This window comes from Ambystoma mexicanum, chromosome 7p (genome assembly GCF_040938575.1).
Source record: "Ambystoma mexicanum isolate Mex_15411 chromosome 7p, UKY_AmexF1_1, whole genome shotgun sequence".
Classification (NCBI taxonomy): domain Eukaryota; kingdom Metazoa; phylum Chordata; class Amphibia; order Caudata; family Ambystomatidae; genus Ambystoma; species Ambystoma mexicanum.
Genome location: NC_090939.1, coordinates 692,319,803 through 692,337,386, shown reverse-complemented (window position 1 = coordinate 692,337,386; position 17,584 = coordinate 692,319,803). Strand labels below are relative to the sequence as shown.

Genomic DNA, 17,584 nt, shown 5'->3' with positions numbered 1-17,584 from the left:
AGTGGGGGGGAACACGAGGGAGAAACGGGGCATGAGCGAGGGGTGGGGGGAGAAAGAAGGGAGACACGGGGCATGAGCGGGGGGTGGGGGGAAAGAAGGGAGACACGGGGCATGAGCGGGGGCTGGGGGTGAACAGGGGAGACATGGGGCATGAGCGGGGTGTGGGGGGGAAAGAAGGCAGACACGGGGCATGAGCGGGGGAGTGGGGGGACAGGAGGGAGACACGGGCATGAGCGGGGGGTGGGGGGAACCCGAGGGAGACACGGGGCATGAGCGGGGGGTGGGGGTAGCATGACGGAGACACGAGGCATGAGCAGGGGGTCGGGGGAGAAAGAAGGGAGAAACGGGGCATGAGCAGAGGGAAAGAATGGAGACACGGGGCATGAGCTGAGGGTGGGGGGGAAAGAAGGGAGACACGGGGCATGAGCGGGGGGTGGGGGGGTGGAAAGAAGGGAGACACGGGGCATGAGCGGGGGTGGGGGTGAACACGAGGGAGACACGGGGCATGAGCGGGGAGTGGGGGGGAACACGAGGGAGAAACGGGGCATGAGCGAGGGGTGGGGGGAGAAAGAAGGGAGACATGGGGCATGAGCGGGGGGTGGGGGGAAAGAAGGGAGACACGGGGCATGAGCGGGGGGTGGGGGGAAAGAAGGGAGACACGGGGCATGAGCAGGGGCTGGGGGTGAACAGGGGAGACACGGGGCATGAGCGGGGGGTGGGGGGAAAGAAGGGAGACACGGGGCATGAGCGGGGGGGTGGGGGGACAGGAGGGAGACACGGGGCATGAGCGGGGGGTAGGGGGAACACAAGGGAGACACGGGGCATGAGCGGGGGGTCGGGGGAGAAAGAAGGGAGAAACGGGGCATGAGCGGGGGAAAGAAGGGAGACACGGGGCATGATCTGAGGGTGGGGGGGAAAGAAGGGAGACACGGGGCATGAGCGGGGGGTAGGGGGAAAGGAGGGAGACACGGGGCATGAGCGGAGGGGTGGGGGGGTACTGGAGGGAGACACGGGGCATGAGCGGGGGTGGGGGGAAGAAGGGAGACACGAGGCATGAGCGGGGGGTGGGGGGGAAGAAGGGAGACACGGGGCATGAGCGGGGGAAGGGGGGACAGGAGGGAGACACAGGCATCAGCGGGTGGTGAGGGGTACAGGAGGGAGACACGGGGCATGAGCGGGGGGTGGGGGGAAGAAGGGAGACACGCGGCATGAGCGGGGGATGGGGGAAAGGGAGACACGGGGCATGAGCGGTGGGAAGGGGGGACAGGAGGGAGACACAGGCATCAGCGGGTGGTGAGGGGTACAGGAGGGAGACACGGGGCATGAGCGGGGGGTGGGGGGAACAGAACTGAGACACGGGGCATGAGCAGGGGGAAGGGGGGGACAGGAGGGAGACACGGGGCATGAGAGGGTGGTGAGGGGTACAGGAGGGAGACACGGGGCATGAGCGGGGGTGGGGGGTACAGGAGGGAGACACGGGGCATGAGTGGGGGTTGGGGGTACAGAAGGGAGACACGGGGCATGAGCGGGGGGTGGGGGGAAAAAAGGGAGACACGGGGCATGAGCGGGGGGTGGGGAGGGAGAAGGGAGACACATGGCATGAGCGGGGGGTGGGGGGAAAGAAGGGAGACACGGGGCATGAGCGGGGGGTGGGGGGAAGAAGGGAGACACGGGGCATGAGCGGGGGGTGGGGGGAAGTAGGGAGACACGGGGCATGAGCGGGGGGTGGAGGGGGAAAGAAGGGAAACACGGGGCATGAGCGGGGGTTGAGGGGGAAAGAAGGGAGACACGGGGCATGAGCGGGGGTTGGGGCGAAAGAAGGGAGACACGGGCATGAGCGGGGGTGGGGGGAAGAAGGGAGACAGACACAGAGCATGAGCGGGGGGTGGAGGTGAACAGGGGAGACACGGGGCATGAGCGGGGGTTGGGGGTGAACAGGGGAGACACGGGGCATGAGCGGGGGTGGGCGCGAAAGAAGGGAGACACGGGGCATGAGCTGGGGTGGGGGGAAGAAGGGAGACAGACACGGGCCATGAGCGGGGGGAACGTGAGGAAGATACAGGGCCTGAGCTAACTGTGCAGGCAGCAGATCCCACTCCTCGGCCCTCCGCAGGCCACCACCATGTGCCGATGCCGTGAGCGGGGGTGGAGGAACAAAAGCCAATGAGAGGGCACGTCAGTTGTCCGCGGACATCACGCAATCCGCTTGCCCAATCCCCGTCCTGTCCGCGGAGCGAATAGGGAAGTGTGTCCGCGAAGCGGACACAGATATCACTAATTTTTTCTGACCTACTTTTTGGTCATTTTTTAAAAAACTACTGGACGGATTTTCACCAAATTTACAAAAGCACGCTTTCGGGACCAAGCCGCTGCTCCTGGTCCAAAATATGCCTTTATTGTGTTCACTATCGGAACATCTTAGGCTAGTCCCCTTTCGATCTCGACTCACGCGTAAGCTTAAATAAACACGCAACGCTCTAATGGAAACGGCGCCGGAAGACGAATGCGAGACGGCACACAGACGGGTTCTTGAATTAAAGGAAACAACAAGATCCAGCATAAGAATTATCTCCACGGCTGAATATTGGAGCTGCGGTAATTAAGAAAGGATTCTATGTAAAATATGATCAGAGACGGATGAGTTATTCGGGACTAACAGTTCCCCTTGAATTGTGTTGTGAAGAACCTCTCTTGAAGAAAGAGTCTGAATGGTCTGCAATAAATTTGCACACTGAGATAATTAGTTTGAGTGTTGATACTCACCCTACTTGATGCTTACGGGAATAAGGAAACTCCCTAAAATTTGTCCTGAAGAAGGTTGCAAGAACTAAGGGGCGACGAATGTTGACGTCACGAAAAGACAACCGAAACATGTGTAGACGTATGTCGGTGTGATTAGGAACACAGAGACGGAACCATCAGAGGATTGGATAGAGGACTTTTGTTCACTGTGTAAATAGAATTAGAGGCGGTCCATGCAGGAGGCCAAAAAATATATATGCCAATGATTTGGTTAAAAAGTAAAAAGTAGAATGGATGGTAGGAGTGAATCAGCATGAGGGGAATTTATAGATATTTGTTTGTCCAAATGTTTTATTAGTATTTTATATGAATTTTTGATATGCAAATAAAAGTTTTTAGAAATTGACAATTGAACATTTATTGGTATTTATGAAGAGATAAATGTATTGAGAGGCTATTCCCTGTTCCGTTGGTCCATTTTTGTTGATTATTATATGATGTGTGGAGGACCAGGGATTGTAATCAGGCACCCCTTTTGTTTATAATATTGCACTCAATGTCCTCCTTCCACCTCAACCCCCCTATGTATCCCCTAAAAGTGATCTGAAAACCTCCCTCATCTTCGAAGAGGGTATTCACAATGTCTTGGCCCGCTTTTTCCACACCCTTCCCAGCTTCATTCTCCTTCCCTGTCATCCCAAAGAAACACAGGTTGCTGCAGTTCTCATGATTTCCAATGTCATCAATGTTCAGGTGATGCTCCTCCTCCTGTCTTTCCATCTCTGAGACTGTGACGTCAATTTGCGCTCCCAATGCATCCAGTGATGTTGGATTTGCCTCTAACTATTATACCCGGTCTTCAATTGAATATACTTTTAGCTTTAGTTTATCCACTCAAAGTTCTATATCAGCCCTCATGGCTCTGATTTCTATCAGTGGCAGTTAGATTTTCCCTCCTTTTGGTCAAGGCTAGAGTGATATGTCTCCAAATTATGTTACCCTCCATATATGGCTCACCTGGGACAGAGATGTGGAGCGTGTTTCTCGTTCAGGAATTTTCAAAGGGAGATTCAACCACAAAAAGCCTTATATTGCCCAGGCTTCTCGTATTTACATCCAATGGGACCCCCTCTTTTTTAGGTTTAATATGAGTGGGTAATCCACCAGGGTGAAGGTCTAGAGCAAGCCTTCACACCACCTTTAGGTCAAAGTCACCAGTGAGGTGTGCTACTAGACAATCCTTTTTTTTTTGCCCTTCCTGCTCTGGTTCCCCTCTTTTCTTCACCGTCCTCTTTTTTCCTCTTCTTTTTTCCTCTCCTTTTAATTTCCTTTTTTCTTTCCCTTCTTTTACTTCCATTGCAATGTCTTTTTCCCTTCCCTTCCTTTTCTTTTCTTTTCCTTTCTCTCTCCTCCTCCCCTTTTCTCTTTCCTTCTTTACTCCTCCTTTTTACCCCTTCTTTTCCTCTCTTTTTTTCGGCTATGTCAAGGCCCTTCTGTTTTGTAATATCACGGTACCTGCCTTTGTGCTCTCAGTCATTCCTGCCTCATCTCTTGTCCATCACTGCTCACTCATATTATCAGGCTTATATCATACTTTCTGACAAAAGTTATGTCGATATACCCATCAATGCCCGTCCCTTGACAACACGCCTCAGTCTCCAAGCCTACTATCCGCCACCGCCTCCCATTCATCATCTGTGGTGTTGTTCCCGTTGGGAGAGTTAGGGTGGATCCTGGGTTCCCCGGCATCTATCTGACTCCCCAACTTTCGCTTCATGTCAGTGACTGGAGGAATGCCCACTGCTGCTCCGTCTCCCTCTCATCACAGACCTGCTGCTCCGATCTCGCGGGTGCGGGAAGAAAATATTTGCCCGTTCTCTACTAGTGCGGGTCCATGCCTCCGTTTTCAGTCTGTCCTGAGTTCTCTCTCTTTTGGCGCCTCTCACCTCAGCCTCTGTTTACTCTCCTTCTCACGTCCTTCCCTTGGCAGCACTTTTGGTGTTCCCTCTAGGTATATGGCTTCTTTTCCGCCCTTCACTTGGCTTCCACCGCTTCTGATCCTCTTGCCGGTGGTCCACACCTCTAGAGCAATCTTTTCCTTCCTCTCCACTTGCCTTGCACCAGCGGCCAAGGATAAGGCTCATCACAGTTCACTTTTGTCCTCCTCAGAGGGGTTCTTGCTTAGATTCTGGGAGTGGGAGGCTTACTCCTACATACCCCACCTGCTTTCTTCCATTCCAAGGCTTATTTAGGAGTTTTATGGGGAACCGAAAGGGGGCCCAGGCACTGAGGTTGCTTTAATGAACCGCCATCTTTCCCATACACCATAATGGCCTCCCGACTGGTGACAAGCTGCTGAGATTTTTACTGTTATAATGGCTTTAGTGAAACAAAGATGGCTTCATTTGATTTGCTATCTAATAATGTTTCTCCCAAAGCACAACCATGGTTTGAGGAGGGCTGCCTTTCCAATTCTTCTGGCTTTTATAAATTGTTGGCTAAAAAGTAAAAGTAAATTGAACTTGACAGGGAAATGGACTGTAAGCTTGTTCTGTTGGTGGAGACCTGTGAACATATCTGGTTGTGGTTGTTGAATATGTTAGTAGCTGCTCATTTGAGTCAATCCTTGATCTTGTCAAGCTTTATCAATAATTTTTAGAACATTTTTTGGTATTGTCAGTCACCTGAAGTCTCAGTGAAGCAATGTAATTTGAGGGTAAGCATGTGTTCTCCCTTTTGGAAAGTTTGGAGGTTTCTCAGTGATATTTTTGCAATAATAACTAACTTATAATTTGCATATATTTTTTATGAGCCTGCTTAGAGACTGATAGTGTACAATCTAATGGTCGCTATTGCTCTTCAGATCATAACCAGGAATTGGAAGAAGCTGGACGATGTATCTATTTTTGATTGGTTCCACTCTCCGGATTGAGAGATGCCGGGCTAAATCCTTGTCTGATCTCTAAAACAATTAATAGTTATATCATTTCTTGATAGGTTGTCTTATTGAGTCTAGTTCTAGCCCCTTTTGATGATGTTCAAAAACCTTCCTGAATTGTTTTTGTTTTTTCAAGCAGCTTTTAAGCCCATTTCTTAGCCTTTGTTTGACATCCTTTTTTTAACGTATGCCTCTTAGCATTTCTTGTTTGTCTCTCTCTGTGTTCTATTGTCTGTTCCTTTTCAGTTATATGTGCCATTTTAAACTTGGAATAGTGTTAAAACTGGAATAAATACAAGGTGTAATGTGCCTTGCTTTGCTGCTCCAGACCATTTTCCTCCTCTTTCAAGGCAGGGGTGGGCTGCCAAGTGGAGTTTGCATCTCTACAGTATGTTTCTCCTGCGTCTTGGAATATCAAAGCGTTTTATGCCTGCCTGAGCTTATTTTGCAGCTGTAAAACAAATTGATTCCTTTGGAATACGCCTCACATTAGCACCTGTTAATGAGCAGGCAGATTCCAAAGGAATTCATTAACAAAACGCTGTCTGCAAAGTGTAATTTGCAGGCAGCGTTCACTTATTTGCAAAATGGGGGTACAAGTAAAGAGCAAAGGTGATTTCACCTTGGTTTGCTGTTTACTTTTGAACACTGCCTTGCAAAAGTTGAAAATTGCATGCAGGGGTTCAAACTGCAAATAAGTGCAAACTTTGGCGATTCCCTGCATGCAATTACCTCCTGTGTGTCTTTTGTCTTAGTCTGTTACAATACTTTTATGTTTTCTTGGAAATAACATATACATTTGTATGGCAATGACATATCATTCGTTCTAAATTGTTTTTGTTTTAAAAAAGTATTTATTATTTATTCTTAGTTGGTCTTTAATACTTTGCATATTATTTTTGTTGCTCTTTGTTTCATTCACTGTAGCGTGATTATCACTTTTCCTAGCAGCGAGCACGTTTTGCTGCAGTTTGTAGCAGTAATTTTGTAACTAAATGTATTCAGTGTATTTGTATCTTTTGTTATCGTACTAGCCTGTGTTCAACTTATGTAAACTGTTGTTTCTTTTTTTACGTAAATACCTCTGTACCTTTTAACTAAACATGATATCAATTTCTGTTTATTCTTATCAATATAATAAAATATATTTCTGACAAAAAATAGAAACATACCTGATTAACAGAGATGCACATACACATGCACGTACGCGCACACACACACACACACACACACACACACACAGTCTTGGAGTTAGCTGCAACCCCTGACTGCTATAAAGTGCTTCAAATTGAATGTTTTTCTCCCAGTATGCACTTTCCTGTTTAGTGTTACAGTGTCACATCCTGATTAAGAGTGAACATTTTAATTGGCTCTTCAGGGGAAGGGACTTTTAAGACCTGCCCACACTGGATGGTGGATTTTTTTGAAACACAGACCTAGACCACACTGGATGGTGGATTTCCGAACGGACAGGTACACTCATGTGAGTGCATACACACCACCTAAATATTCATGGTTTTGATATGTGCAGCACCTGCATATGCAGAACTGTCCTCCAAATACATGTTAACCCCTTCTTGTAATGTGTTTTCTAAATGTTTACCGTTGATTAGCAGTGTTCTATAATCCAATCGTTTTCCCATGGTATTCCTCCTGAACTACATCTCTCAGCTCTCCCTCAGTATTTATCCTCATTAGCAGGCCGTCTGCGTTTGGTATGTGTTGTGGAAGTGTTTTGCGTGAGCTCATCTTAGTGTTCTGTTTTGCCAGCTTGTTGGAGGTGAACCGGTTTGTAATTTTTATACTTCCATCCTTTACGAATTGATTCCATTATCCTTTTGGATTTTAGTATGTATCAGTCGGCCGATGTAAAAACAACTTCTGACAGGGACTGCACACAATCAGGAGTATATTGTGGCACGATATTTATCTATACATTGTGAAGTAACTCCAGTTATCCGCCCCATTATAGAACATCAGAATAATAATGCTCAGCATACCACAGATGTACAAGTAGACCAGTCTAAGGACGCCTCTATTGTTTCTTTGTCTAAATCATTATTATTATAGATTTCATCCATTCTTTCACCAACTCATTCTGCTATGGTATCTCGACAATCACTGGCACCGTATCCCCTTGATTCCACTGTTGAGGCACCTTCTCAAAAGACATCAGAGTCTTGTTACATATTGAACCTGTGACTTCTCCACTCATTTGCAGGGGGGAAGTCGGTTGTCAACTTGTTTGGTACAATACTCTGAAGCCCCAAATGTAGCGTTTGATTTTCAGAGTGAATTTAGCACACTGTCAGCTGTTTTGTCGTCTCGAAAATTGCACTTTTGAACATGCATTCTTTGATTTGCCATGCAGTGGAACTTGCTGACTGCATAATGGAATTGCAATTTACCTGCTTGCTATTACAGACACCCGACTCCAGGAAAACGCTTCCCACGCCTTCTGTGTTGCCACACCGGAAGGATATCATTTGTTAAGAGCTGACCATAGTGGTCCAGGGGCTGGGGAGTTGCTCTTATCTTTACAAATAATCTAAAGATCTGCAGCACTGCTGCAATAGACCTGGATCACTATGAATCATTAATGGTTAAATTGAGTATTAATGCAATTTCTGTGCTGAGCAACCTATTACTCTATAAGCCACCTAATAAAACCCCAGAATTTGAGGAACAATTGACTGCTTCATTGGGTGCCACATTGAAATCCTCCTCTCGTGTTCTTATACTTGGGGATTTTAATTTGTGGGAAGAAAATTCCTCAGATTTAGATGCTCTGGCCCTTTTGAATTCATTGAAAGCTAATGGATTTGGCAAGATGTTAAGGCAGCCACACATATAGGGGGCAATATCCTCGACTGGATTCTGACATGGAATATTAATATTTCACTTGTAAGTGTGGAAAATTGTCCTTGGTGACCATCATTTTATCTCTTTTAGACTTTTTATTTTACCCTGTCCTGTAGCTCCTTCTTACCTGGAGGCAAAGAAACCAGGACTGGTCAGAAACACTCGGGAAGTCCTGTTAGAGGTTTTTGCCTTATTGGTGCTACCTCAGTTAGCTGATTTATATTCTGGCACTTCACTTGAAAATCTTACAAAGCACTTTAGATCAATTACTAATACTGCACTTGATACATTGGCACCTCTACATCCTATTATTCTGAAAAAAGTTTCTGAGCAAAATCATTGGTTCAATACCGAGTGAAACTATTCAGGAAAAACAAATGTTCCGCTGAGCGAAGCTGGAGAAAAAATCCCTGTGACTCCACATTGTTGGCATATAAGATGGCCGTTAAACGATATAAAGATATTGGGCCTCATTACAAGGTTGGAGGTAGCCTCGCCGGTAGGAGCAGCAAGGCTTCCTCCATACCGGCATGACAGTCTGCACTGCGAATGGGTAATTACCGGGGTATTCCGACCCCGCCAGACCCGGTAATTGCCCTTTCGTGGGTGCCGGTAGATCCTCATTCCCATTTCAGCCCCATAGGGCTCAATGGGAATGGGGATGCCTGTAGCACTGGCACCATTTATATAACGGTGCCAGTGCTACAGGCATGCAGGGCTCGTGCGTGCCTTTCCTTCCGCCAAGGCAGACCTGGCAGAATGAAAGGCACCCGCGGCACAACCCGGAGTTTGGCGGTCCGGTAACAACGGTACTGGCAAGCATACCTGTACCGTTGTTACCGGACCAGCAACCTCGTAAGGAGGCCCATTATCTTTAAAGGCAAGCATGCCAACTTTAATAACAGAATTGTCACAGCAAAATCCAATTCATGGGAACTCTTCCCCATTCTTCACAAATTAGAGGGAAAATCTACTAAATCCAACATTGAAATTGATAATAACTGGTACCAAAATATCCAGGATGAGTTCTCCCAGAAGGTCGCCTGTCATCAAGAAGCCATTTCAAAACGAGTAGTGCTGCTTGAGTTTTATGTAGTTGAATCTCAATCCCTGCCTGCTCCAGTAGAATTACTGAAGTCATCACCTCTTTTTTTTTAAAGAGTCCGAGAGCGAGGTTCAAAATATTATACACACATTATTAAATCTACCTAATGTCAAGGTGATGTTCTTCCTGCCTCTCTTTTTAAAGACCTTCTTGTTTCCCTGTTGTCATGGGTTACACAAATCATGAATATGTCCTTTTATGAAGCTCAGGTTCTGGATTGCCTCAAAGATGCTTGGATCTAGCCTTTTTTTAAAAAAAAGACAATTTAGATCCTGCTATCCCCACAAACATCAGGCCAATAGCCAATGTTCCATTCTTGTTAAAAATTCTGGACAAGATTGCCTACTGTCAATTAATCACTTAATTGAGCAACACATGATACTTGCAGTAGGTCAATCTGGATTTCGCATGAAGCATGGTACTGAAACTGCTCTGTTAGACTTGAAATCTAATATTGTTAGAATTGTTGATAGAGGTCACATTGCATTGCTTCTGATGCCTGATCTATCAGCTGTGTTCAATTTGGTCAACCATTCCCCATTGATTGAAAGACTAGTTAGGGTAGGGAAATAATAAATAATCCAAAGAGGCTGCAATGAGTTTAAAACCTTTCTTGGACAATGACAAGCTAAGGTTGTTAAGAATGATACCCTATCCTCCTCTGCATTTCATACCTGCAGGGTTCCTCAGGGACCGTGCTTTCCCCCTTGTTATTTTATATTTACATCTGGTCCCTGTGTGACCTATTGGATGGTCTGGGTGTGCAGTTCACTAACTATGCAGAAGACACTCAGATTGTCCTCAAACTCCCTTGGGACTGCTCTCAGGATCCAGGCATGGTCAATAAAGTCTATATGGCAATTTAGTCTTGAATGGCATTAAATTCCCTAGCATTAAACGATAAGAAACAGAACTGCTTACTGGTGCTAGGTTGAAGAATTGGACCCTCAATATAACCAATTTATGATTGCTGGTAGTGCCATATCTGTTTCACAGCATGTACAAATGCTGGAGGTCTATTTGAACCCTCAACTAGCGTTCAATAAGCACGTGGCATACCTTAGCTCATCCTGCTCATCTATGATCAGATTGCTGTGGCAGATCCACCCTTATTTATCTGAGAATAACAGGTTATTAGGGGCTTCTGCCACTGTCAATGCAAACATTGACTATTGCAACAGCCCCTTGGTTGGCACTTCCAGTCAAAAATGTAAAAGTTGCGAGTAATTCAGAATGGGGCTGTATAAGCAGTTTGTGGTCTTGTGAAGCATATCCATGGCTCAGGGTCTCGTCGAAAGCTACTCTGGCCTCCAGTGGAGCAGAGGATTTGACATAAAGCCCTTATCCTTGTACATAAGTGTCTGTCAGGCAATGCCCCCAGTTACCTTAGTACACATGTAAAAAGGGCACCTAGCAGATGAACTTTGTGCTCCAACAAGGATGCTCTCTTGGACTGCCCCAGATTTGCCTTAAAAAACTTCAGTGGTACCAGCTTTGATGCCTGGGGTCTCTCTCTATGGAACTCTTTACTGCTCTCCCTGAAAACAATTTCGTCCTTGGTCCAGTTTAAGAAATGTTTGAAGACTTTTCTCTTTGACAAAATCAAAGATTAATGTGGCTCTGTTATAGCAGTCTTTTTCTTCTGTATGTGTTTCTGTTTGTGAGTCTTGTCTGCGCTCTGAGGCCTTTGGGTGTGAGGCGCCATATAACTAACAAATAGAAAAGAATAGAATAGAATAGAATAGAATAGAGGACCTGCATGTAGAACCTGCTGTTTGAGGGGTACAATTAGCATTCTGAACATAAAATTAGCATCCAACAGGAATAGTGAATATCTCTTTTTTCTATGCCATCTCAGCGACCCAATGTTGGAAGATATTGGGTTTAATCTAGTGAGTTCAGAGATGTTTTTTAATTCATTTATCAGATTGAAACTACAGATACTTTTGTTTGGATTCTACTTTACTTCTGATGTACTTAACTTTGCTTACCTTTCTTGCTGTCTTCATTGCCGGGGCCCAGACGAGGTGATGGCTTCTGATTCTCATGATCGGCCTTCACTTCAGTCAGAGGATGATTATGATTCTTCCCTGCACCTTAAAGAAATGTGAGAAATAGTTGTTCTAGGGGATTTCAGTAGCCTTTCATTTGTATGGACAACATCTAGGGGAGAATGAGTATAATGAACATTGAATTTTCTTCCAGAATGAATTGGGAATTGGGGTCACTAGCTATATTTGCTATGTTATGCTAATAAACCAACTTTTGAACGTAATCAAGCACATATACTTATTTATCATTAATTTATGATACTAAAATATCTAATACATTTCTGCATTTTACTATTTTTCTGTACTTTTGTTACCTTCCTCGCTGTCCTCATCTCTGGTGCCTAGGCGAGGTGATGTTTTCTGATGATCAAGATCTTCCTTCACTTTAAACCGAGGGTGATTGAAATTTGAGAAATAGATGGTAGAAAGGACTTCAGGTCAGTTCAGTTCAACAGTCTTTTGTTCGGCAATATGTTACAAACATCATGACCAAATATAATTTATACATGGTTTCAGTACTTACAAAAATATCAATAAACGTGATAAGGTAAATAATTCATGTATACATTATTCAAAGCAATTAAGACCATGCATTAATGAACATTGATAGATTTTTATCAAAAGCAATATTTTAGAACATTTGAATATGCAAAAACCTACGTTTACAGAACAGATTGATTGACAACATATTTAATAAATATATGAATTGAATACATTTTGTCAATAATTTCTACCACCGAGCGTATCACAAAAACATATTCCTGAACAAATCAAATTCACAAAATGTGACAAATATTTTATAGTGCCAATCTCTTTCATATACACCTATTTATAGACTCTTCAAATATAAGGAAGTCGTATATATAGGCCCTTCCCCAAGAGCAGCACAGAGATGAGGTAATAACCCAGTCCATTATATTGTTGTCGTAGATGTGTTTAGGGCATAAACATATCTACAACTTGAGCCTAAAGCATACTTACCACAATAATCTTAAAAAATAATTATGCTGTTCTGTTAAGTAGACTGACAATATGTGTTGATTACCCTGAGGTCTCAGAATTTGTAGATGTGTCTGTGGCCCCTATAATTCCTAATTCGCAAGGCTTTAAATAGTGCTGATGCTCCTCTTTGCTTCAGGTATTTGATGGTAGTGAGCTGCTCAGACGCACGCTCTGATTTTCCACATTGATTGCTGACTCCTTACTGCTGGCAGGTGTGCCATTTACAGCCACTGCTCCGTGCTGTTCATATTTGCCTGGTATCCCTTTTGTATTTAACAACATACGGCAGAGAGAGAAAGCACTCTCATTACCATTGCTAGTTTTGTTTGCATGTGACCTTGGCACCGTTAGTTTGCTTCTTTGTAATAACGTGAGAAACTGCAATTAAACTTAACTTCCCAGGTATCCCAGGGCTCTATTTGTTAGATCCCTCAGGCGCTTCAGCGCAGGCGCTTCTGCACTAAGCCGGTCTTCGCCAGTCATCGGTCGGTTTCGGCGGGACAGTCTACTCCGCTAGTGGTAAGCGTCCTTGGAATCCACTGTGCCCGCAGTCCCTGAACTATGGGTTTTCCTAGGAATGAACCTTTATTGATTGCTGCGCTCCACCATAATCATCTGGTCCTCATTGACAGGCTCAAACGTACAAAACTAGATAGCCTTCCCCCATTTTTGGATGGTTCAATTCCACGGGGCCTTTCACGGGCTGCCCCAAACATGGCGAAGGAAAGTGGCCACTACTCTCCCACCGGTGTACGGAAAGATACACTACTCACCAATGCCCTGACTTTTTCTCCTTCCTCTCCTGATTCTCTGCTGTCCGAGAATCCTGTCCCATCTCTTCCTGCCCTCTCTTCCCAGGCCGCTAATTCGCCAAAACCCACTCAACCTGATATAAATAAGAGCTTGCTAAAGATAGCCCTTCTCAATACGCGTTCACTTGTTAAACATGCACAGGATCTGCATGACTACATCCAGAGTTACAATTTCATTATTCTTTGTATCACTGAGACCTGGATTCTTGATACCAATGGCCCTTCTATTTCTCTGGCCTCCCCTCCAGGTTACACTTTCTTCAATGCTAAACGTATTGAGGGACGGGGTGGCAGAGTAGCAATAATTGCAAAATCTGATCTAGGTCTGTTTCCAGTCGCAGCCTCATGTTAAGGCTGTGAAATTCTCCATCTTAAAATGATGCCTTGACTGCAGAACTGTGTCAACATTAGGCTAATCTACCATCCCTCCTGTCCCATGCAAGACTTTAATGAAGAAATTCTCTCACTCCTAAATAACCTTATCAGCCCAAACTCCTCCATTTTTTTGGGTGACCTGAATCGCTGGAAAGGGTTGGACAGTGATGATGAAGTCTACAGCTCGGAGCCAACCATGGCTAACCAACATATACTTGACTGGATTGTGACCAGGATGATTAAATCCCAAAATGTGATTACCACCCCTTGTGTATGGCTGCCATGCCAACTATACCATCAGTTTCACACTACAACTCCCAGAACCCCTGCCTGGACCTTCCGACACCACGAAACTAGTCACAGCTCAGAATTTTTAAAAGGTGCGTCCCCATGTCCTTCAGCTATGCTTAAAGTCCATCATGCTTAACTCTACACCTAATGACCGAGAGGAACTCCTACTGTCCACTTTCACTAACCCTGCATATATGCCTCACCTGGGACAGCCTGTGGAGCGTGTTTCTCGTTCAGGAATTTTTGAGGGGAGATTCTACCACAAAAAGCTTCATATTGCCCAGGCTTCTCGTATTTACATGGGTAATCCACCAGGGTGAAGGTCTAGAGCAAGCTTTCACGCCACCTTTCGGTCAAAGTCACCAGTGAGGTGTGCCACTAGACAATCCTTTTTTTTGCCTTTCCTGCTCCGGTTCCCCTGTTTCCTTCACCGTCCTCTTTTTTTCCTCCTCTTTTCATTTCCTTTTCTCTTTCCCTTCTCGTGCTTCCATTTCACTGTTTTTTCCCTTCCCTTCCTTTTCTTTTCCTTTCTCTCTCCGCCTCCCCTTTTCTCTTCCCTTCATTACTCCTCCTTTTTACCTTCTCTTTTTTTCGGTTATGTCAAGGCCCTTCTGTTTTTTATTATCACGGTACTTGCCTTTGTGCTCTCAGTCTGTCCTGTTTCATCTCTTGTCCGCCCCTGCTCACTCATTTTATTAGGCTTACATCATACTTTCTGCCAAAAGTTCTGTCGATAGACCCATCAATGCCCTTCCCTTGACAACACGCCTCAGTCTCCAGGCCTACTATCCGCCACCGCCTCTCATTCATTATCTGTGGTCTTCTCCCTGTTGGGAGAGTTAGGGTGGATCCTGGGTTCCCCGGCATCTATCTGTCTCCCTACCTTTCACTTCATGTCAGTGACTGGAGGAGTGCACACTGCTGCTCTGTCTCCTTCTCATCACAGACCTGCGACTCCGATCTCGCGGGTGAGGTGGCGGGAAGAAAATACTTGCCCGTTCTCTACTGGTGCGGGTCCATGCCTCTGTTTTTAGTCTGTCCTGAGTTCTCTCTCTTTTGGCGCCTCTCACCTCAGCCTCTGCATACTCTCCTTCTCACGTCCTTCCCTTGGCAGCACTTTCAGTCTTCCCTCTAGGCACATGGCTTCTTTTCTGCCCTTAGCTTGGCTTCCACCGCTTCTGACCCTCTCACCGGTGGTCCACACCGCAAGAGCCATCTTTTCCTTCCTCTCCACTTGCCTTGCACCAGCGGCCGAGGATAAGGCTCATCACAGTTCACTTTTGTCCTCCTCAGAGGGGCTCCTGCTTAGATTCTGGGGGTGGGAGGCTCACTCCTACATCCACCATCTCCTTTCTTCCATTCCAAGGCTTATTTAGGTGTTTTATGGGGAACTGAAAGGGGGCACAGGCACTGAGGTTGCTTTAATGAACCGCCATCTTCCCCATACACCATAATGGCCTCCCGACTGGTGAAAGACTGCTGAGATGTTTACTGTTATAATGGCTTTAGTCAAACAATGATGGCTTCATTTGACTTGCTATCAAATAATGTTTCTCCGAAAGCACAACCATAATTTGAGGAGGGCTGCCTCTCCAATTCTTCTGGATTTTATAAATTGTTGGGTACTGTTTATGATACATTCCCTAAAAGTAAATTGAACTTGATAGGGACATGGACTGTAATCTGGTTCTGTTGGTGGAGACTTGTGAACATATCTGGTTGTGGTTTTTGAATATGTTAGTAGCTGCTAATTTGAGTCAATCCTTGGTCTTGTCCAGCTTTATCAATAATTTTCAGAACATTTTTTGGTGTTGTCAGTCACCTGAAGTCTCAGTGAAGCAATGTAATTTGAGGGTAAGCATGTGTTCTCCCTTTTGGAAAGTTTGGTGGTTTCTCAATAATATTTTTGCACTAATAACTAACTTATAATTTGCATATATTTTTTATGAGTCTGCTTGGAGAGACTGATAGTGTACAATCTAATGGTCGCTATTGCTCTTCAGATCATAACCAGGAATTGGAAGAAACTGGACGATATGTCTATTTTTAATTGGTTCCACCCACAGAATTGGGAGATGTCGTGCTAAATCCTTGTCTGATCGCTAAAACAATTAATGGTTATATAATTTCTTGATAGGTTGTCTTATTGAGTTTAGTTCCAGCCCCTTTTGATAGTGATGATGATGTTCATAAACCTTCCTGAATTGGGTTTGTTTTTCCAAGCAGCGTTTAAGCCCAATTCTTAGCCTTTACTTTACATCCTTTTTTTAACGTATGCCTCTTAGAATTTCTTGTTTGTCTCTCCCTCTGTTCTTTTGTCTGTTTCTGTACCATTATATGTGTCATTTTAAACTTGTAATAGTGCTAAAACTGGAATAAATGCAAGGTGTAATGCGCTTAAGCCTTGCTTTGCTGCTCCAGCCCATTTTCCTCCTCTTTCAAGACAGGGGTGGGCTGCCGTGTGGAGTTTGTATCTCTACAGTGCGTTCCTCCTGCGTCTTGGAAGACCAAAGTGTTTTATGCCTTCCTAAGCTTTTTATGCAGCTGTAAAACAAATTGATTCCTTTGGAATCCGCCTCACATTAGCACCTGTTAATTAGCAGGCAGAATGCATAGGAATTCATTAACAAAACTCTGTCTGCTAAGTGTAATTTGAATTTGAAGGTAGCGGTTATTCTTTTGCAAAACGGGGGGTACAAGTAAAGAGCAAAGGTGATTTCACCTTGGTTTGCTTTTTAATTTTGAACTCTGCCTTGCAAAAGTTGAAAATTGCATGCAGGGGTTCAAACTGCAAATAAGTGCAAACTTTGGTGATTCCCTGCATGCAATTTACATTTTTTAAATCACCTCCTGTGTGTCTTTTGTCTTAGTCTGTTACAATACTTTTATGTTTTCTTGGAAATAACATATACATTTGTATGGCAATGACATATCATTCGTTCTAATTTGTTTTTGTTTTAAATATGAATTTATTGTTTATTCTTAGTTGGTCTTTAATACTTTGTGCACGTTGCTCTTTCTTTCATTCACTGTAGCGTGATTATCATTTTTCCTAGCAGCGAGCAGGTTTTGCTGCAATTTGAAGCAGTCATTTTGTAACTAAATGTATTCAGTTTATTTGTATCTTTTGTTATCGTACTAGCCTGTGTTCAAATTATGTAAACTTTTGTTTCATTTTTTACGTAAATACCTCTGTACCTTTTAACTATACATGATATCAATTTCTGTTTATTCTTACCAATATAATGAAATATATTTCTGACAAAAAATAGAAACATACCTGATTAACAGAGATGCACATACACACGCACGCACACACACACATACATACACACACACTGGCCGCTTCATGGAATTAATGTGCGCTGAAATTTTCAGCGCAAGCGTGCGAAAGCGTGTGAAAGCG

At 44.7% G+C, this 17,584-nt stretch overlaps 1 long non-coding RNA gene across 2 annotated transcripts in view; it reads left to right on the top strand.

The window, feature by feature from the left end:
* LOC138526260 (uncharacterized) overlaps positions 1 to 17,584 on the top strand; it is a 242,216-nt gene that overhangs the window by 108,271 nt on the left and 116,361 nt on the right. The gene's annotated exons all lie outside the window — the stretch shown is intronic.